Source organism: Centroberyx affinis, unplaced genomic scaffold (assembly GCF_046629955.1).
Source record: "Centroberyx affinis isolate AG114_WGS23_722 - 3 ecotype Tasmania unplaced genomic scaffold, CSIRO-AGI_Caff_v1 ptg001079l_1, whole genome shotgun sequence".
Lineage (NCBI taxonomy): Eukaryota > Metazoa > Chordata > Actinopteri > Beryciformes > Berycidae > Centroberyx > Centroberyx affinis.
The window spans coordinates 82069-104262 of NW_027279626.1; the positions used below are offsets into that span (position 1 = coordinate 82069).

Below are 22194 nucleotides of genomic sequence, written 5' to 3' on the forward strand. Positions count from 1 at the left end.
CATAAGCCCACTTGCGTTTGAGTGCGAGTTGTGTTTCTGTGTGAGTTCATTATTTCTGTCACAACATGGGTAGAGAGCAGAGAAATAGATTCATCTAGTTTTCTCAATTTGCATTGCAGTAAAGCTCTTACACATTCAATATTCACTCTGGGTGCATTTTGCAACTAAATAAGAACAACAGAAAAATCCCACACAATTACAGTAACATCTAGGAAAGACAGCTTTACTGGGAAAATATGTGGGCTAAATGAAAGCAGCTGGTGGGTTATTATTCTTCTGTAATAGCCTATAAGAGTTACCGAGTTACCAATACAAAGTAGACTGCATTCAAATTTTGCTGCTAGTGAGCATCCTTAGATATGATTGTGATTGTGAGGTCTGGGTAACTTTGCAGTGGTTGACACACACACACACACACACACGCAGCAGACACTTGACGCATGCCAACATACAGTGCTGATAGTTGTGAGTTGCCACGTTTGAAGCGGAGAATTCAGTGTCCGAGTCCGGTTAAAAGGGCGAGGTCCCACCGAGATTTGAACTCGGATCGCTGGATTCAAAGTCCAGAGTGCTAACCATTACACCATGGGACCGGATGGTACCGCCATGACGACCAGGCGGTTTATAAACGGAACAAGCTTCATACACTGTTTTAACTTGATTACATGTTACACCTTATGGAAATTGCTGTAACAATACAAAAGCTGAGTTGAAATGTGTCCTGTTGTAAACCGGCCTGCTGCTTAGCTGCAGTCAGCTGACGTGGAACAGCAGCTAGCCTTGTTGCCTTTAACGTTAGCTAACTGGTTACTAGCTCCGATATGGGCTATTAGAGGGATTAACTAAACGAGTGAAGGGTGAACTGTTTTAAATGATAGTAACGCTACTAAGTACATTATCGTTATTTATCCAGTTTTATCGGTGAGCAAGGCATTGATCAGCAATGGACTTTAACCAAAGAGTATCCAAGCGACGCGAGAGGCTTCACTCCTACTTACTTCGGTCGTCCAAATTGCGATAGTCGGAGTAGATCTCTTCCTCTTTGGCTGGAAGTCCATGACAGCAGGCCGTTTTATTTTCAAAACAACAAATTACTATGTTTAGGTCAGTAATCATGTCGTCACTAGCTACTAGTCGCTATTTTACTAGTTGCTATATAAGATTAGTTCTAATTTAATAGGGAGGCTATAGTGACTGTGATATTTTCACACACTGCGCTCCATCAATCGATGGGTAGGTCACATTGAAAACCATGGGATATTGACACGACAGACGTTATGTGGTCAAATGTTCTTGTTTTGGTCAAGGTTCTGGTAGCAGCATTTTGTACGAGCTGATGTTGTTTATGTTAGTATCAGGTAAACCGGAGAACACAATGTTGCAGTAATCAAGTCTCACCGCCAGAAATGCATGTTTTCCACATCTGCCAGGCTATGTTTACATGCGCACTAATAATGCGATTATAATGCGATTAAGGCAATAATGCGAGTAAGTTAGAACCCATGTAAACACCACTCTGATTATATTAATGCGATTATGGTCGAAGTAAGAATAATCGCAGTAAGATATGTGGAGTAGCCTACTCCGATCTTAATCTCATTAATGAGCAGGTATACACCTCACTGTAACCAAGTTGTGTCCAGCTCACCATGTGAAGGTAAAAGGTAATTGTGGTCTGTACTGGGCTATATTAGGGGGTTATCCTTATCAATATCTGTCATCCAACAGCTTGTAGGATATATATCAGTTGATGAAATCGCTATATCCATCCATGCGTTCCACCTGCAGCCTCTAATTTGAACGATGTGGAGCGCATTTCCAAAGCGCTGCGCAATTACGCACACCTCAACCAGTGTACCTTGATATTGCACAACCAGCATCGGGCTCTTGCCACATAGGTACACATTCCGCTGTGTTTTTGTGCACACGTGGTAGGCTATTCTGCGCAGCTTCCAAGTTTCTACAGTTGAAACCATCAGGAATACAGGAGAGACGGGCGGCGGTTCACAGCTCCATCCAAACACACCGCAACAACATGCGTCGTCTCCTTCCTTCCAACAGGTTTCCCAATAGTAGAGCCTGGAGCATGGCATTTTGGAATTGTGATAGAGATATGCATATGCCTGCGACGAGCAACATTGTGTGGTAGCGCACAATCATGACTGTAGTTTTGATTACATTTAAAGTGACGGGACAGGAAACGAGATATTTTTTTTATCAAAACATATATGATGCCACTGGCGGCGCGACGGGACACCGGAGCTCTCCTCTTGACCGATGTCTCACCTCCTTAACGGGGGAAACCCTACGTAGTGTTAGAAAAAGAGGGAGACACCGACATGGCATTAGAGGAAGATGAGACCTCTGCGACTGGCCCAGGTTTCCTAAATATGCCTTTTGTTTTTGGAAAGAGTGAACCTAACCATGCATTCAACATTTCACATTCATTTGATTTGAATGAAAAAAGCATAACAGACTAGACAAGTTCTTTATTCTAATTTTCTGACTCGGGGTATCAGACATTGGGCTGTTGAGGGAGGCTGTGCGCCGGCACCGGCGTCTCCAATGCGCCCCGCGCGCCATGAAGCCATAACGCATCATTATTTTATAACCCTGTGACACCCAGTCTAACCTTGAATTTGTAGCAATTATTCGGCACAAATTGGGGCTCTGCTAAAATAATGTAATGCACTTAATTGAGACTGATTTACACCATATCAGCCTATAATGAGTTGCTTTTTGGACAAGCAATAGGCAACAGGACATTCAGTGTACCTCACCTGTCACAGTGGAGACAGACGGCTCATGTTCCGTCTCCAGGCGATAAAAGCAGACCCGAACACTCCAAATTATCATTCTGCACTTCAGCTTTTGTCGGACAGTCGAAATAATGGCCAGTGCAATGCGACGTGAGAAGTACCAGTTCCTTTCCAGTTTCACCCCCCCCCCCTCCCCCCTCAATGTAGTTTTCAGTTAGAGTTGGTTGTGAATTGGATGCTGGCTAGCTAGCGTTATCTGTTGCCAGTTTAGGTTAATCAAGTTTGTTTATTTATGTAGCCCTTTATTACAAACATGTCTCAAAGGACATAGTAAATTGATATGTAAAACACGCAGTTTCCGCTGGGAGTCATTTATTTTATTGTTTTGAACATCAGCAAATGGGTGGATTTTGGTGTTAGATTATGTAATTGTGCCTCTTTACAATTCAAATAGAGGCTTGATCTTAGTTCAAGACAAGTGTTTTACATAGGAAAGTTTGATATCAAACAAGATTTTCTAATTGACACTATAATTCTTAGATATTGAGATGAGATTGGAGTGCAGTTTATTAGTAAAGCATGTCCCGGCAAATCCCAGGAAAAAAACAATCTTAACTGTGGGCATAATAATAATACATTTTATTTGTATAGCACATCTCAGTAGGTAGCTCATTGGGCACCCATCATTAGACCCAAAGAATTCTCTTAGTCTTAGTCTACAAAAATATTTCAAAGTCAATATATGTTTCAAAAGCATTGTAATGTGTAGCTGAAATAAAATTAAGACCTTTCCCAGACAGAATTTGCTTATTGTGCAGATAACTATACTATAGCGCTGTTTAAGCTTTTTTCTGGAATACCGATTGAGTCCCATTGTTAAACAGATTTTTCTACCATTTCTGAAATAGCCCAGCATCTTACTCAATGTACATATACTTATTCATGTGTTTGACAATGATCCAACAATTAATCCTTACTGAATATTTGGGCTTGCTGACAGGGAAAGACACAGGGTATGGGGCGGCTGTGGCTCAGGAGGTAGAGCAGGTCGTCCACTAATCAGAGGGTTGGTGGTTCGATCCCTGGCTCTTCCAATCCGCATGTCAAAGTGTCCTTGGGCAAGATACGGAACCCCAAATTGCTCCCGATGGTTGTGCCAGCACCCTGCGTGGTAGCTTGCCACCATCGGTGAAGGTAGGCATTGTAAAGCGCTTTGGATAAAAGCGCTATATAAATGCAGTCCATCCATTTACCATTTACAGGGTCAAGTGACCAAAACATAATGTTTTTATAACTAAATAAATAGATTTCCATTTTTTCTTCTACAAGAGAGTGTTACACCTTTCTCTCTCAGCATGCTGTTTTGGATTTAAGGTTGCATTGCTGCTTTTTGTTGCTTGAGCATGGATTTCTTTTTCAACAGTGCTGAATATTAGAGCTTAGATATATTTTTCCATCTTTAATTTTTCCTGAATCACTAATGAAATTTCCTATTTTTACTTTTTATTTCCTGTTTTTAAGAAAGGCATGTAGTCAGTTAAATAAAAGTAATTCATGACTCATTGTATTTTCCATTTAGATGGGCTGCTAACAGTCATCGGGGTAGTGATGCATGTGACCAACCTGAGGAACCGTCCTCTGACGAGGGACAACATCTTTGCTATTGGTCAGGTGATCCCCACCCTCTTCAGCCTCCTCACCGGACAGTCCAGTGACTATTCCTGGATTTACCATGAGGGGGCCTTTGAAGCGGACCTGCTGACTACCCCCTTTGTCTATCCATCCCAGGACCACATGGAGAACACACCACTAGGTAGGGATGGGACGATATGCTTATTACATGATACAGTTCGACACTCTCCATATTGTTGCCATTCTCGAATGAGCTTCACAAAACAGTAGACTTCATTCTGTCTAAATGATTCTAAAATGCTGTGCATTCAGAAGTTATGAGACTGATGGCTGTCTATAGGAGACTTTTTAAATGACTATATTTAGATTAACACCATATTCACTACCATATTCAGATACACCACTGCCACCTATTTAGCTAACGTTACAGTCAGTCAAGCAACAGATTTAACTTTCAAAGATGGATAATGAGAAAATGACAATGATATTTCTGTCTGTTTACAAGTTAAATTCTCTTGAACACATTAGTTCTTCTTTCCCAACATTTTCACAACACAATCTGCTCAGATTGAACTGTTTGTGCCTGTCATTTCATTGTTTGTTTAAATTGGCCTGGCTTCCCGGTTGGGTGGACTTTTCAATTTTTAAAGAGTAACTAAACCCCAAACCCAAATCTGTGGTGTAGCCTGACATCTAATGGTGAAAAGTAGGGTAGATGGAAGGGTAGATGGATGTAGATGTTGGGGCTTAGTTACTCTGTGATTTGCCTGAAGGGCCAAACACTGCAGAGCCGGCAAACTTCGGTCTAATTGTTGACAGGGATTAGTGGGTGGGTGATTGACATTACTGGGCCCACCCACTAATTTCTATGGTAGGGGAAACACTGCAACCACGAAACGATGTAATAGGATAAAAGTTCAGTGACAACAAAGTATGACTCTGCAGAATTATGTTTATTTCTGAACCACAAATCTTTCTAGCAATGGCACTGGCTTGCTAGAATCTAAACAACAATGTAAAAATGTCATTACATTCACAAGTGCAAATAATAATAAATAGCCTAATAATTTTGATGGAGAGCATGTGAAATTGTGATGGGCAAGCTGTCTCATTTGTGATTACTACAGCAGAGTAAGATATAGCTGATATTACGATTAATTTTTCTGCCCCACGGTACGTATTGTCACATTTTTGTAGTGCGATATATTGAATTTCAATATACTGTCCCATCCCTAGGTCCTGTGATGGAAGCACCGGCAGCTGTGATCATGTCCACAGCAGCCTCCAGATCTTCTGCTCGCTCCCTTATGATTCCAAGCCACCCTGACAAGGTCGAGCCAGCAGACCTGAAGGCAGACCCCAGGAAACACGTCTCCCCTATGGAGGTGATTGATTGAATTTATTATGGGCAAAAAAATAATCAAACATGTTAAAAGACTTACATTGAACCCAGAGGATGGCACATGAAAGTGTTACACAAAACTCTTATTTCCACTGTGGTCTTATTTCCATGGTCTGCTGCCCTGTGAGAGGGGAGCTGAAGGGTCGGTGGAGGCTGACTGACTACAGTCCAGATGGCCACATGCTGCTGTCCGTCTTCTGTACCTTCCCCAGGTTTGATTGTTTGTTGATACAATTTGGTTTCTGATCTGCTGAGTGGGCTGTCTCAAGCCAGCAGAGTCAGCCGTCCCTTTAGCTGTCCCTTCTGTGCCTTCCCCAGGCCCAGAGACGTGCCGATGCGTCAGAGTCAGAGGAAGAGGAAGAGGAAGGCTAGCAACGATGACAGCAGCAGCAGCCCCCCCTCCTCCCAAGAGACACCTGAGACTCTGATTGCAGGTACTGTAAATAGTATAGTTTTAGACACAAATAGGTTTTTAGAGATTTGGTAGTCGGCGTGATACACTGTCTTCAGATCTTGGTATGGAGTCAGCCGTCCCTTTAGCCTATAATTGTTGATACAATTTGGTTTCTGATATGTTGAGCGGGCTGTTCCAAGTCAGCAGAGTCAGCTGTCCCTTTAGCCTATAATTGTTGATACAATTCGGTTTCTGATCTACTGAGTGTGCTGTTCCATGCCAGCACTGTCAGCCGTCCTATTAGCTCAGAGCAGCAGCTGCAGCCTCCTACAATTTTAGTTTTTAGAATTATATGGTAGCTGGAGTGAGTCGTGATACACGCTTCTTGGTGTTATTGTTTGATGATACAATTCGGTTTCTGATCTGCTGAGCAAGCTGTCTGAAGGTAGCAGAGTTAGGCATTCTTGTAGTCTGTAAGTATTGATATAATTCGATTTCTGACCTGTTATACTGTATACTATATAGGCTACTGCATTAACTGTAAATTGTAAGTAAGTAGGTAAGTCAGTAAGTAAGTTTAAAGAGTAACTAAACCCCACCCAAATCTGTGGTGAAGCCTGACACCTAATGGTGTCTAAAGTGGTCTTCTGCTATTGGCTGGTCTTTGAGCCAGGTGATGTCACCTTCTATAGAATACAACAGGTGGTGACATCACCTGGAACAAAGACCAGCCAATAGCAGAGGGGCAGTTCAGTACCCTACATTTCACCATTAGGTGTCAGGCTTCACCACAAATTTGGATTTGGGGTTTAGTTACTGTTAAACTTCATAGCACTTTTGAAAACAGGAAGTTACAAAGTCCTTCATGGAGAAAAGCGCCAACACCACCAGGCTTCACTCTCCTCTCCACCAGCCAGTACCACCAGGCTTCACTCTCCTCTCCATCAGCCAGTAACACCAGGCTTCACTCTCCTCTCCATCAGCCAGTAACACCAGGCTTCACTCTCCTCTCCATCAGCCAGTAACACCAGGCTTCACTCTCCTCTCCTCTCTATCAGCCAGTACCACCAGGCTCCACTCTCCTCTTCTCTCTATCAGCCAGTACCACCAGGCTCCACTCTCCTCTCCTCTCCATCAGCCAATACCACCACGCTTCACTCTCTTGTAGCCTGGCACTGTTAATGTATTTCATTTTGCCATTTTTGTTTTAGTGTTTCTATATTTTTATGAAAGGATGGTTGTATATTAGTTGTCATTGGTAAGTGCATTCCTGACCGGCTGTCTCTCTGTTCCCTGCTATGTTCCGGTGAGTCACATGACCCAGCGGACCTGAGCATCTGTGGCCGCTCAGCAATCAAGGGAAGTCCAGTCGACGTCTCTTTAAATAACATTTTATTTTACCATATCCACTTAGTGTCTGCCATCTATGTGTCTTTAATCACTGCGGTGCTCTACCCAAGCCTTATTAGATATTCACTACACGCTACCCTAATCTTAATGACATTTACACAGATAGTAGCCTATACTGATTGTGTGTGTGTCTGATTTTCTTAAGAGACAGAATGGGCTACACTAGTCTGTACCACATTTATACATATTATATGCAGCGTATGTGTCTAATGAAAATGGTTAGAATCTTTCATATTTTGAAGTAATATCACTGTTATTTATATTTCAAATGAAATAAATTAAGATAACTTACCAGTAACTACTTATTAAAGACTATAGTTGCTATTCCACTCTTCACTAGCTCCATTGTTCCTACTCAAGGGACTTTCTTTTTGTTCCGTTTGATACCATCAGCGTTTTCTAGTGACCCCTACAATTGTAATATCAACATCTTGTTTTTAGTGAATAATAGTTAGGCTATTCTTTTAAGCTGCTTTCAGTGTTAAGCTGCTATCAGTGTTGTAAGGCCTTTTAATCAATAAAACAGTTTGTTTAGTCAAGTCAAGTTTATTTATATAGCCCTTTATCACAAGCATGTCTCAGAGGACTTTACAGAGAATGTGTCTAGCTAGATCTAACTAAACACAATCAATGGTGAACAAAATTATGTAGGACAAGCATAGCGAAAAACACAAGGTAGGCAAGAGCAGATTAGCAGGTGTTCCTATTTGGCACATGCGTAGTGTGGTGAAGTCTGATGTCATTTTTTTTTCTCCATAAATTAGCTTATTTGTGCATTAGACAACTAACCTACTTGCTGACATTGAATTAACATATTCAATTTAGACAGCTGAACGCTGTTCTGCTCTAACAGACAAAAAGGTTTCCATGGGTCGACATGGGATGGGACTTATCTTGATCATTTATCATCTTTGGTTTAACGTCACATACCTGTGATAAGCAGCGTCGCTAGTGGGGTGAAAGGTGGTGACGATTCCAAGGGCCCACAGCTGGAGAGGGCCCACAACAATTCTAGAAGGATGTCTATAGATCCTGTAAAGGCATTTGATACTTCAGAATAAAAAATAATAAACCCACAAATTATGCAATATGTGATTAAAGTAGTTTTAATTTAACAGCTCTCTGTGTCTGCATTGGTTACAGAGTTGCGAACGTATTGCCTATTTTAGTATTGAAATTTTTGTTTCCATATTTTATTTAGTATATCTTGTAATTATGCAAAAAAAAGAAAATGAAAATAATTATTCATGAAAATGGATCCACTGTAGAGTGTGAAAAAGTAAAATACTCTGAAGCCTTTTCTGTTTTCATGTTTGCAGTATTTCTGTTGTGTATAACCCTTTCTTCCAGTATAGTACATAGTAAAACAAGAAGTCCCATGCTGTTTTACAAGCAAAAGTAAAATAAGCCAATTATCTACAGTATACATATTTTATACTATCAACCAAAGATCCATATAACACAAAGGCTCTCTGCAGTATTGGTAGCTGCTCTTAGTGTTTTCTTTGGTCATTGTGACAATATCTGCTGTTTTGGACTCTGAAAAGCTTCAAGAGCGATGCAGACCTGGCCTTACAACTCCTATGATGGCAACCTAGGATGTAGCTAACATTAACCACACAAGGTACATAAAAAACTTTCGCACCAGTAGCACCCCTATAATTCCCCTATAATTTTTTCATACAGCTATTTGCCACTTCGATCATGAAGGTGCATCTCAGCAGAAATACATTTGATTAAAAAAAAAATCATACATAAATATCTGTCAAGCAATATGCTCACAAACAACCTGTTGCTAGTAAGTGGCTAAAGGGTATAGTTGGTGGGATGTTTTACCTCTTCACTTTTCAGAACTCTATCTTTGCAATCAAAAATGAATTGGAGAATATGTGGCTGAAAAAAGGGGTCATGAATGTGGCTGTGGTAACTAAAACCTGCCATGTGAGGGCAGCAGAGTATCTATCTATCTATCTATCTATCTATCTATCTATCTATCTATCTATCTATCTATCTGTTTTTGTATTTCAAAATGTTTTTGTTGGAACATTCTTTTGGTTCATGTCATTTTGGTTGCAACTTTTTAGATGCCGTTTTGGTTGGTATGTTCAGAGATTTTTTATTACGGAGGTCATGATGGTTATTATGGTTGGATGTCATTTTTTTGGCTGTACTTTTTTTTGTCATTTTGGTTGGCAGTGGTGGATGCCATTTTTTTTTTTATTGGAAGATTTTAAGATATTTTGGTTGGTATGGTTGGATGTTTTTTTATTTTGTAACTTTTTTGTTGAAGTATCAGGCACTATAGGATGTCATTTTGGTTGGTACTGTTTTGTTTTCTAAGTACACATCATTTTTAAGCACTCACCTTATCACAGGACCCCCAATCTGTAACTTGTAACTAGGTACATTTTAATGTATTTACTGTCTCAGAATCAATGTGTTGAGCAACTTTTATAGAGTCAGACTTCAGTTTATCACTGAAGCAACAGTATAGGTGTGTGTGTGTGTGTGTGTGTGTTTACATACAGTATATACTGTATATACTGTATGTGTGTGTGTGTGTGTGTCCCATCACCAGCAGCCTCACTGATGCAGACAGCCGGCTCTGTTTGTGTGTCATGTATTGCATTGCCATGAAGGGAAAACTCATTATTCTCAGTAGGTTATGGTGTTGTGCTTTGACCTCTGATGTACACAAACCACTGGAGTGAACAATAACCCCCTGATTATAATTGGAAACCTGCCTCTGACCTTTGCATTTTTGGTTGTTTGTAATGTTGTTGCAGCAGGAATTGAAGCTTATTCTACTGTTTTATTCACTGTAAGTCACTCTGGATAAGAGCATTAATCAGATGCCTAAATTAGAACCAGTGGTTGACTCTGCACTACCTACATATGTTTTAAATTCATACTTTTTCATATTTTTTCACTCTTACATCTTTAGCTAATATCCACGGTTGTAAGTGTTGGTTGCATTATGTTTAAGTGGCTCTACTCTTATTTATATCACATGTTTCCCTTGCGGGGAATCGTTACAATCTCATCTAATCTAATCTAATATGAACTCAAGGAGGCATTGCTGTGTAGATGTGGATAATTATAGAGTCAGTGAATGCTGCAGCCCCCCTCTCTCTCTCTCTCTCTCTCTCTGTCTGTCTACAGCTATAAGCCCGTCCCATACAGCTCCATCCATCCATAGCTTAACGGGGAGGTGTTGTGAGGATACGTTACCCTGACGTCCCGCGGCTTAGGGCTATACTAACAGCTTAAGGGACACACACACAGCTCTGTCATCACAATCCCCGCAACACGTGAGCACGCCGCTCCCACTTGACCCGCCGCTCCTCCGGCCTCATTACAGTCCGGGGGGGCTGGTGCACACACACACACACACACACACACACACTTAAGCATGTATACATACCCACACCCACACAAGGACACACACCCGTTTGACCAACGAAGAAGGATTGGTGGTAAATCAATGCGTTGCTGGACTTTGGATGCGGGAACGTGACTGAAATCAATCCGGTGGGATGTTAAGGCAGCACAGTGGGTCACAGTTTGCCGGGAATATAGGGCAAACAAACAAAAACAGATGAATTTTTTGATTACTATTTGTTTTCCATCTCCTTGTCAGGGAAAAGAGATGACTTATAATTTTACATAACAACCCAAAACAATCGATTCTCTGCCTCCAGCTAAGGGCCACAGAGGCGTCGAGCAATTCATTTGACTTCTGATGAGCAACAAAGTCATTGTAACTGTAAATCAATGAATTCTATTCTACATGAAGTCGATTATAGTTCATGAAAGCTAGTTTCAACCAAGCAATTCACTAGAAGTGGTGGTGAGATGTAAAGACGGGCTTACAGCAGCAGACTAGGCTGTAAATGAGTTGTTTTGATGCCTTAATGACTCATCCTGCTTCACTGGCAGACAGTATAAAGCTGCTAAGAAGGGAAAAAAACTGTGATTAAGTACAAGTGTATGTACAGATGCTGCTTACATACACACATGCACACACAGAGTCTGGTGTGTATGATTTTTTCAGCCCCCCCTGCCCCCGCCCAGAATGTAATCCCGGTCTATCTAATTTGGGCTAAATCCTATTTTAGTGCTAATCTCAAATTTTGCCTAATTGGAGCATCCGTCGCCCGTACACAGACCGGACCCCTCTGCGATAAACTGGATTGTGTGGCCTGCTGGGAAACCGCTACAGTAGGTGTGTGTGTGTGTGTGTGTGTGTGTGTGTGTGTGTGTGTGTGTGTGTGTGTGTGTGTCTGTAGCAGTACACAAGAGGAAGTTAGCTAGCCTTATTAGCATTTCTACACTTGACCCTTTTTCCGGTTTCCCTTTTCCGGGAAATCCTCAGTTTGTCTTGTGTTGCCTGGTTAGGGCCTGGTGTGGGAGGAGATCAGATGTAGCCCACTTTGAATCATTGAACTTAATTCTGTTAATGAAGTGAAGGATTTATTTTAAAGCTGCACTAGGCAATTTCACGTTTTGGAGGCTCCAAATGGCAGGGAGAGGTAACTATTTGAAAATTGAACCTCAATCCCCAGAAATCCTGTAAGGTGTCATCAGTAAACTGTTTGTTTGGCTCAGAGTCACTGCTACAAAGGGTTTATCCGTTATAAAACCTGGCCTGGCCTGGGAGGAGGCCAAACCACACTGATGGTCAGTGGGTCAATGGGAGTCAGTTTCAGCTTTAGAAGCTGTTGACTCGGCCTTGGAACTTTTTATGTAACAGTGTGCGGTTTTTAGACCAGGTAAAAGATGGGAAGAAACCTATTGAAAACAGACTAGATTACTGTAGATCAGGTTAGATGAAACTTTCATGATCCCCACTGGGAAAACTGGTTTGCAGCAGCAAATAATAATAGGATACAGCAAAGAAAACAGAGGACAAAACAAGAATAGAACAAATTAAATACAGTAATGCAACCTGCAGTTACAACACCAGAACACAGTAAGTAAAAATATAAGTGAGAAAACATAATCAACTATATGAATTCAGGGTCTGCAAAATAACAACAGTAGAACATCAAAGAAAAATGAATGGAAAACATGACAAACAGTACTGTGCAAATGTCAGAGACCACCCTTTTGTTTTTTTAATTTCCAGCCAATCAGCCATTCAGTACAGATTATTTATGAGTTGGCGTCAAACAATAATGCAATTACACAAAAGCCTCCAACACATAATATCAAATCTGTCAGTATTTAATTTGTCCACTCATTCACACAAACAACTACCCAAACACACCTTAGCTGCCTCACACATTTCTTTCTCATGTGCATCTAAAATGGCGATATTTCTGGTGAGATTAGAAATACGATAATAGACTTGCAGTTCAAAAAGTATTGCAAGATATAGAGAAAATGGGAATCCTAACAACCGTGCAAGACCACTGAAACTATCACCGTGAGATACTCGGTACTTAAAGCTTTCATCTTTGAGAGACAGGAAAAAATCAAGCTCTAGTCTTGCTTCAGATCTGTAAAAGTCCCCGCAGAGGTACAAATGTTTTTTTTCACTTCTTTTAATCATAAACAGGAAGAGTGAGATAACAGCTTCAGCCTTACACCACCATTATTCAAGTCGAGGAGCCGGAAAAACATTTCTGAGAAAAATCTTGTCTGTGTTTGTGCAGCCGATACCAAATAATTTCTGGACGTGCTTCTTGTGATTTTCAAATCGTAGCCCCATTGTTTTATAGCAAACTGCCATTAGCATTGTGAATCTTTACGACTTCTGACTGATGGAGTGAATGGACCCCCAGCTAATGATGAACCAAATAAGCATCTAAACAATGAATTCTTCCTGGGCCCTTTAGCCACCGCAGCGTTGTACCTGGAAGTCCTGTCTGTTCTTAAACCTTAAGAGCATAAAGCCAAGTGTTTAGCCACATGAGACGAAGCCACCTTAAGATGCTATAATGAGATAAAGAAGCCCAACAAGTTAACGCTATCCCTCCACGAACCGAATGCGTAACCTGCCCCAGTCTTTCTAAGCCAATCGGATAGGAGAGATCCCAGGAAGAACCGTTATGTCAGTGTTTCATCCAGACAGTATTCTTGGAGGGGTAAGAAAGTCCTCTGAAACTGCTTTGAGATGAACCTGGTACAAATTACATGTTTTTTTTGATGGGATGGAAGTTTCTTTAGGTGAGGTGACCTATCCTGCTTATTCAGTGGTGCTACAAAAGCATCATATACTTATATATGTGATATATTCATATACATTTTTGCTTCCTACGATCTTTTTAGTTCAGTTTTGGAGGCAGAGCTGCTCTGGAGGTACAAATAATCTCATTGGTTGAGTTAAACCTCAGTGGGCGGAGCCAAAGAACCACAGTTTTTCTGGCGAAGTAGCCTTAGGAAGAAAGGATATAAATAAATAATAAAGCCATAATATTATGAAGCCTAGAGCTCTACTAACTGAAAAAATTAATTGTAGCCAAATTGTTATCCAAGTTCAAATTAGCCATACTAGCCTACAGCTATCTAGGTAAGCTAGCGGCTGAACTTATAACATCATGAATGCCATGATCATGAATGAATGAAGTGTTTGTACAACTAATACTGCAATTTGCTATTTACACAGGGAAAATCACTGACCATGTCTGATCTCTTTCAGCAATACTCTGCTGCACTCACACACAGTTACACACTCTCAAACCTGTTAGCTTCTCAAGGCAACACAAACCCCGCTGGAGCAGTTAGAAGATTAAGTGTATATTTAGTATATACTGACAGTGGTGTGACTACAAGGGAGGGCCTCCGATTCCTAGAAACCAAAAGACAACGGCTGCTTCCTGAAACGATTATCATCTGCTCATAAGCTCACCTCTCTGGTGTCTATCTACTCTTTGCAGGCCCATCCACAACCTTCTCTCATGCAAGGACACACACTGCAAAAAGGTCAAAGTCATTTTGTATTGTATCTCTTCAATACTTCAAAATCTTATTTTCCTTACAAGAAGTTTAAAAATCTACCGATGGGGTGAGATCATTTTACTTATTTCCAATGATTTATTTTCACCTGTTAGGAGACTTCTATCAAGAAGCAGTCAATGTCACTTGAAGTAGATTTGCATTGGAAAGAACTGATTTCTTTTCACTTGTTTTGAAACGAGATTTTAGCCTTCTGCACCAGACTGAATAATTGGTTAAAGTGTATATTTTTTTGCAGAGGATGCTCTTCCCTCATGTCTCCCTGTTTGTTTGTCTGACAGTCTGTCTCTCTTTCGTCCCTCTTCGCACACACACACACACACGCACAGTCTTGAATAGAAGACACATATAAGCCTGTCTGTGTGAGTTCTGCTCAGTACAGTGTGCAGTCTGTGGGTTTTATCAGAGGCGTCCCACCTGGAGGGAGGTTGGGAGCAAACACACGACTTCAGACAGATTTAGAGCTCTTTCTGCTCCACAGGAATGAGCGAGGAGTATTTGTGTTGCATGGTATTTGAATAGAGCTCTTGTCGGAGTAAGCCTTCCACTCCTGACGGGCTCCAGGAGTGTGAGGACGCATAATGATGCTGCTGGATAAAAGCCTTGTATCTGCGAAACGTCAAAAACGGGCTGGATGGACGGACATGGATGCCTTTTTTTGATGATATTCAATCAACAATTGGTTTTGAATGGGTTTTATTAGCCCTAGAGGGTCATAAAATTTACCCTGTCCCATAAACAACCATGTGAACCTTCTTTTATGCGCCAAAACTTTTCGAGAAGTGGGGAAACTGACTGAATGCCCCATTGACACCGATGCATTTTTTTGAAAATACACAATTGGATTCGAGTGAGCTTTCTGCGGCAGCGGGGCATGAAATTTACTCTTCCCACACGAGCGGTCTTTCATAAATTTTGTTTCCTGGGGTTTTAGCACATAATTTAATGCTAAAAAAGAAATAGGCCACTCGGAATTGAGGGTCCACATAAACGTGTCAGTTCAAGAACCGAAAGGAAAACACTCTAAATTGGAGCGGTGAGGGTGTTTTTTTTTTTTTTTTTTTTTTTTTCAAAGTGACAAGAGACATATATATTCTCTGGATGGATGAAGCGGCCATGTGTTCAGCAGCTGTCTGTGTTATAGAACAGTGCTTTCTTCTTAAAATATGGTTCTGTTTCTGGGGGGGCCCCCACATCATAAGAGCCGGGGTATGTGACCGAGATTAAATTTATCCAGCCTGACAACGTTTAAAACCAAATTTAAAGCAGGTAGCTTGTGCAACCTCACCTAGTTGGGCGACAGTATTTCTTTTTTACATTTGGTTGCAATTTGATGTGTTGATAAATCTTGTGAAAGCATAAAAATAGAGATATATGTATATATACACACAGCATGTGTTTATATACTTATGGAATCCCACTTAATTATTCAATGATATTCCATGTGGTTACAATTTCATACATTTATAAGCTCATGAAAACCGTCTCTTTTGTAATGACATGACATATGGTTCAAATTGGAAGCTTAATTTTACAGTAATAATCCACATGGTTATAATATTATATGTTTAAAAGCTCGTAAAACTAAACTGATAAAATGTTACATATCCCATGTGGTTACAGTATACTCAACATTCAACGTGTCTCTCCTTGTGTTTTTATTGAAAGAGACGTAGGTAGATATTTGTGTACGTTCCATATTTGCCGCGGCGTCGCTTTCAGTATCAGAGCGCCACCAGCGCATAAAGCTTTGTGGTTTTGACAGTATGAAAGAAATATTTTTCTTTTAAGTAGGAGTCAGCGCTCACCACTGAAATACATTGCTGTGCTTGGCGGTTCCATAAACACTGAAGATAGAAGTAATACTCGCTGCGCTGTGGCATAGCACGCTACAGTGCATGTGCACTAGGTGGAAATTGACTTCAAATTGAGAGCTCTACTTTTGTCACACGGCATCCTCTCTCTCTTACCCATTCTGGTTGTGTAATGTGTAATCACCTCAGTTCAGTTTGGTTCAGTTCTGTTTATTTCAGACCAACTCAATTCAGTTCTATTCGGTTCAGTTTACTTCTATTTATTTCAGACCAACTCAATTCAGTTCAATTCAGTTCAGTTCAGTTCTGTTTACTTCAGACCAACTCAATTCAGTGCAATTCAGTTCACTTCTGTTTATTTCAAACCAACTCAATTCAGTTCAATTCAGGTCAGTTCACTTCTGTTTATTTCAAACCAACTCAATTCAGTTCAATTCAGTTCAGTTCAGTTCTGTTTATTTCAAACCAACTCAATTCAGTTCAATTCAGTTCAGTTCAGTTCTGTTTACTTCAGACCAACTCAATTCAGTTCAATTCAGTTCAGTTCAGTTCAGTTTATTTCAAACCAACTCAATTCAGTTCAATTCAGTTCAGTTCAGTTCAGTTTATTTCAAACCAACTCAATTCAGTTCAATTCAGTTCAGTTCAGTTCTGTTTACTTCAGACCAACCTCAATTCAGTTCAATTCAGGTCAGTTCACTTCTGTTTATTTCAAACCAACTCAATTCAGTTCAATTCAGGTCAGTTTCAGACCAACTCAATTCAGTTCAATTCAGTTCAGTTCTGTGTATTTCAGACCAACTCAATTCAGTTCAGTTCTGTTCTGTTTATTTCAAACCAACTCAATTCAGTTCAATTCAGTTCAGTTCACTTCTGTTTATTTCAGACCAACTCAATTCAGTTCAGTTCAGTTCTGTTTACTTTAGACCAGTGGTTCTCAACGAGGGGTCCGGGGACCACCAGGGGTCCTTGACGGGGTTCCAGGGGGTCCCCAGAAAATTGCTGAATTGTTAAACTTCATTATTTAATTTACAAGAATTTAACACAATTAGAGAATGTAGAAGAATGACTGTTTTGGTCATAGTGTCTCTGTTATCTCTCTACCTACAATACATATAGTCATGGAATTCTGGACAAAATCATATCTAACAATAAAAATATTATCAGATTTGGGTTTGAGAGACAAAATCTCATCAAATGGGGGTCTGTGGCTCTAATGTGGGCTAAATTAGGGTCCTTGATATGAAAAAGGTTGAGAATCACTGGTTTAGACCAACTCAGTTCAGTTCAGTTCAGTTCTGTTTACTTCAGACCAACTCAATTAAGTTCAATTCAGACAAACTAAATTCAGTTCAATTCAGTTCAGTTCAATTCAGTTCTGTTTACTTCAGACCAACTCAATTCAGTTCAGTTCTGTTTATTTCAGACCAACTCAATTCAGTTCAATTCAGTTCACTTCACTTCAAGTTCAATTCAGTATAGAACAATTTCATTTACTGTAATTTAACTACATTTATTTCACTTCACTTTACACACTGCATTTTTAAAGCCTATTTGTCCTTAAGGGGCAATTATGAGGTTTAGCAAACAGTAAAACACAGCAGAGACAAACAGCAAACTACCATCAAATAAAGAAATACCATTTAAAACAAAGAATAAAAGGGGCCACAAGATATAACCACTACTCTAGACAAAACAGTGTCAGTAGGTTACAGTAATAACGCTCCCTTTAAAGCACCGCTGTGACCTTTAATTCTTTATATTGGTTACAGTAGGGAATGTAACAAGGTGAGACAGTAGGAGGAAAACACAGTGCAGGTGCAGGACAACATCAGTGTGACAGCAGCCAGGTGGAGCACTGCTGGTCAAGTTAGCCATGAAAGGAGACAGCATTGTCTTTTCTAAACACTAATTTGGACACACACTCACTTTATGTTGGCTGAAAACTTGTGATGTGTTACGTTTCCAAGATAATGCTTTAATTAGATGATTAGATGAAAGTTCCCTGCAGGGAAATTGGGTCATTGCAGCAGTTGGAGATAATACAACAATGAATTACGACAAAGGAACATATTGAACATATTTAATTGTCAGTAAAAAAAAAGAAAACATTGTGAAAGCTTCAGAGCTTCTTCACATGTTTTGTTGGCGATCATACAGTACAGTGCTTCCTCTGTAATTTGATGCAGCTGTGCTGCTCCAGGGGATTATTCTAGTTTTGTCCCATATCTATCCCTGCTTGACTCTCAGTTATGTTTCAGGTTGAGGTTGTAGTGCTAAAAATGTTTTTAATCATAATAAAATCATGACTTAGACTATACTTACGTTAGTTCTAGATGTTAATGAGACTAAATTACAATGCTAATTTGAATTTCACATTTTCTTTAGCAGTGCTGGTCATTTCCTTGCTATCGTTCTCGAACAGTAGCTGGTTGCTAAGCGACACATGAGAAGTATTTTTCAGTTAGCGTGTTAATGTTTAAATTAACTATTATGCCATTACAGGTGTATCTACAACAATATTACATCATTCATACTTACAGTGAATCAACTGCCATATTGGTGTGTCTCAGGTATTTTTACAACGGCTTCCAACGTGACTCAGCCAATCAGAGCCGAGGACGGCGACTGTTCTTTTGTTTTATAACGCTTTACGTCCCTGCCATCGCCTGTGTGGAAGTTGGACGGGGCGACTCGCGCTCGCGCCAGTGACAAGATCGAGTTTGACAGGATCGCGGGGAAGGAACTCTGCCTGACAACCTTTGGTGGGGGAGAGAGGAAGGTAGGAGGGTGAGACGATGGCTGGAACAAAGAAAGGGAAGGGGAGGAGGAGATCTCAGGATAGAGAGAGAGAGAGAGAGAGAGAGGGGGGAAAAGGACAGTTATTGCCCAGGGGGACGGAGGGAAAAAGGGGGAAGCAATTGGATGTGTGTGTTTTTGTTCACATACATGAACGTGTGTACAACTGTAGTCAGTAAGAGGGCATGAGAAAGAGAGTGGGAGGGAATGAGGAAACAGGAGAACGACAAAGCACAAAGCACCAAAACTCGCAAACCCGCTTATATCCATTACAGTTTGCGCTCACTTAAGCTAAAGCACGAGACGGACAGACAGAGAGAGACGACCAGAGCGACGGTGAGTTAATCTGAGCCTGGGAGGCGTTACATAAGAGCCGCGCCCGCCCTCCTCCCGGGCCGGAGTCGGCCCGCGGCATCGGAGGAGGGCGCGCGAGGTCAAGCCCACAGTCCAAAACCAGGCCACTGTCACACAGCCAGGGACAGACACAGCAGGAGGGGGACGCTGATGTCGCTGCAGGAGAGGACGCGGGACAGACGGCACGCTCTAAACAACAAGGGCTTCTATATGGGGAGCGGAAGTGGTAGCAGTGCCACGCTGCAGAGATGCTTTATGGTGCGGTAAAGAGACGTTTACGAATTGAAGAAACGCTCCAAATCAGCAGATCTCTCTCTCTCTCTCTCAGGGGTTTTGCTATGAGATGGGTTCGGGATGCTAGTAATGGCACCGATAAATCAATGCCATCTAGCCTCCCTTTGGGGCTACCCTACATGTAGAATATTAACTTCAATATATCATTCTCAAATTAATTTTTCCACAATCCTGCACAAATCTGTGGGAAGTGGTACCCCGGGACAAATAGAATAAACACATGGAAAGCGATAGAATTAAGCAATTTTGGTCTCATTTTTCTACAGCCATTATACTGTGCTATCAGAATGAATTTGAGAATGATGTAGGTTCATATTCTACACATAGGGGCTTTAAATAAATACAAAAGTGAGTAACAGCTTGCACCTTGACCTTTCCCTTATATTTCCTCTTATGTAGCTTCAGAGTTAGAAAAAAAAAATTTCCCAAGATTTTTTATGGCTGCACCATTACATCAAATGGGTCTTGTGCATCATTTTATACAGATTTCCCTGTAATTCAGCATGACATGTTTGGTATCATGGGAAAACTTGGGATCTTGACTAGCATTGAAAATAAAGTTCTGTGGGTTTGAACAAAGCTCGGCTATAAAACATACGTTTGTAATGATAGTCCGTCACGCGGGGGCCGGAAGGGTGGAAGAGGAAGTCGGTAAACACATAAGTGAGTTAAATAAGTCTCATGAAAGCTGTGAGAAGTTGGATAACCGTGTGTGTGTGTGTGTGTGTGTGTGTGTGTGTGACTTCCAGGTGACAGCAGTGCCTCCTCCTCTTCTGCGCACCAGCCTGCCACAAACACAGCAAGCAGGAGACTCTCTCTAGTCAAACATTGACTCACGGCCGGTCAGCGGGCTCATAGCGCTGTCTGTTTTGATTCTCTCTCCCCCGGTCCTCTCCAAAATGTAGGCTAAATCGGTCAAACATTTACACACGGGAGCTTATCGTTTTTCGTTTTGTCTGGAGGGCTTGGCTGACCCTGTCTCTTCCTATCCTCTTCTGTTTTTCCTCCCTCTTTCTTCTTTTCGTTTACTTCATTTACTCACAGTGGCTTATAGTTACGGGGTCGGATATATTCACCGAGCTTGTTTTCTACTGCTCTCCCTGCCACTCACACACACACACACACACACACACACACACACACATGCAACTCTCTTTACTCCCCTCACATCAACATGTGGCCGCAGCATGTTAAGTTAAGGAGCCTATTGTTTTGCCCGGAGAGCTCCAACAATACTGCTTCCCCTCTCTTTTATCTGCCCGCTTTTTAAAACTTGCCGTTTTAAAAATTGAAGAGACTCAGTTGGTCTGGGTTGCATAACAGTTTGCTGGTTTAGTAGCAGCAGCAGAACCTCTTCAACGGTGCAAATATGAACCGAGGATGTAACGGTGCTGCTGCTTTCTTGAATAAGTACTAAAGTGAGATTGGCTACATGCAATATTGTAGTGTGAGCGTCATGTTTGATATGGCAGGCTGGATGTATGTGTGTGTGTGTGTGTGTGTGTATATCTTTTTGAGTACTTGTTTATGTGAATTTATTGTTCACAGGACATAGGTTCTCTCTCTCTCTCTCTCTCTCTCCCTCTCGATTTAATTCAATTCAAGTTGGCTTTATTGCCGTTACAAAAGAAAGTTATATGTTGCCAAAGCATTCAGTGCAAAGCATCCTAGGGCAATATTACTACAACTACATACAATTATCATTATAATATTTCAATATATAGAAAACATATATAGCCTACATACATACAGTATATACCAGAGGTGTGACTAAGTCAACTTGACTCGAGTCCCAAGTCAGTCTCAAGTCTTGAGGCACAAGTCTCAAGTCAAGTCTCAAGTCTAAATGTAGAACACCAAGTCAAGTCAGAACAAATCAAGAGTCCAGTATCAATTTAATATCTTCAAGAAAACTAAATAACTAGGACTTTAATTTAGGAATTTAAATTCAGTCGTCTGCTGGAACAAATCTCATCACTTTCAATCTAAGTCATTTACACAAACACAAGATCTTTTGTCAAGACTTTAGAAACCTTTTCAAGTCATCAAAGTACAAGTCAAAGTCAAGTCAAGTCCCAAGTCAGCAGAACCCAAGTCGAGTCTCAAGTCTTCTCTGCATGAATCAAGTCTCAAGCAATTCAAATTGTGACTCGTGTCTGACTCGAGTCCAAGTCATGTGACTCGGGTCCCCACCTCTTGTATGTACATAACAATCAACCCAGCAAAGTAAACCACAGTAGCCTATAGCAGGCTGCAGTGTCAGATCTTTGTCAGTTCAAACCGCTTGTCACAGTGCTGTCTGAACTTAGCAGCAAGCCCAGCAGATTTCTCTTCCTCTCCAACCACATAACACAGTTTTAGAGGACAGAGAAATCT

At 40.9% G+C, this 22194-nt stretch overlaps 1 non-coding gene across 1 annotated transcript; it reads right to left on the minus strand.

Moving 5' to 3' along the window:
- Positions 1–521: 521 nt before the first annotated feature.
- trnaq-uug (transfer RNA glutamine (anticodon UUG)) lies at positions 522–593 on the minus strand. The gene has a single exon. It is a non-coding gene; the product is annotated as a tRNA-Gln (tRNA).
- Positions 594–22194: the final 21601 nt, after the last annotated feature.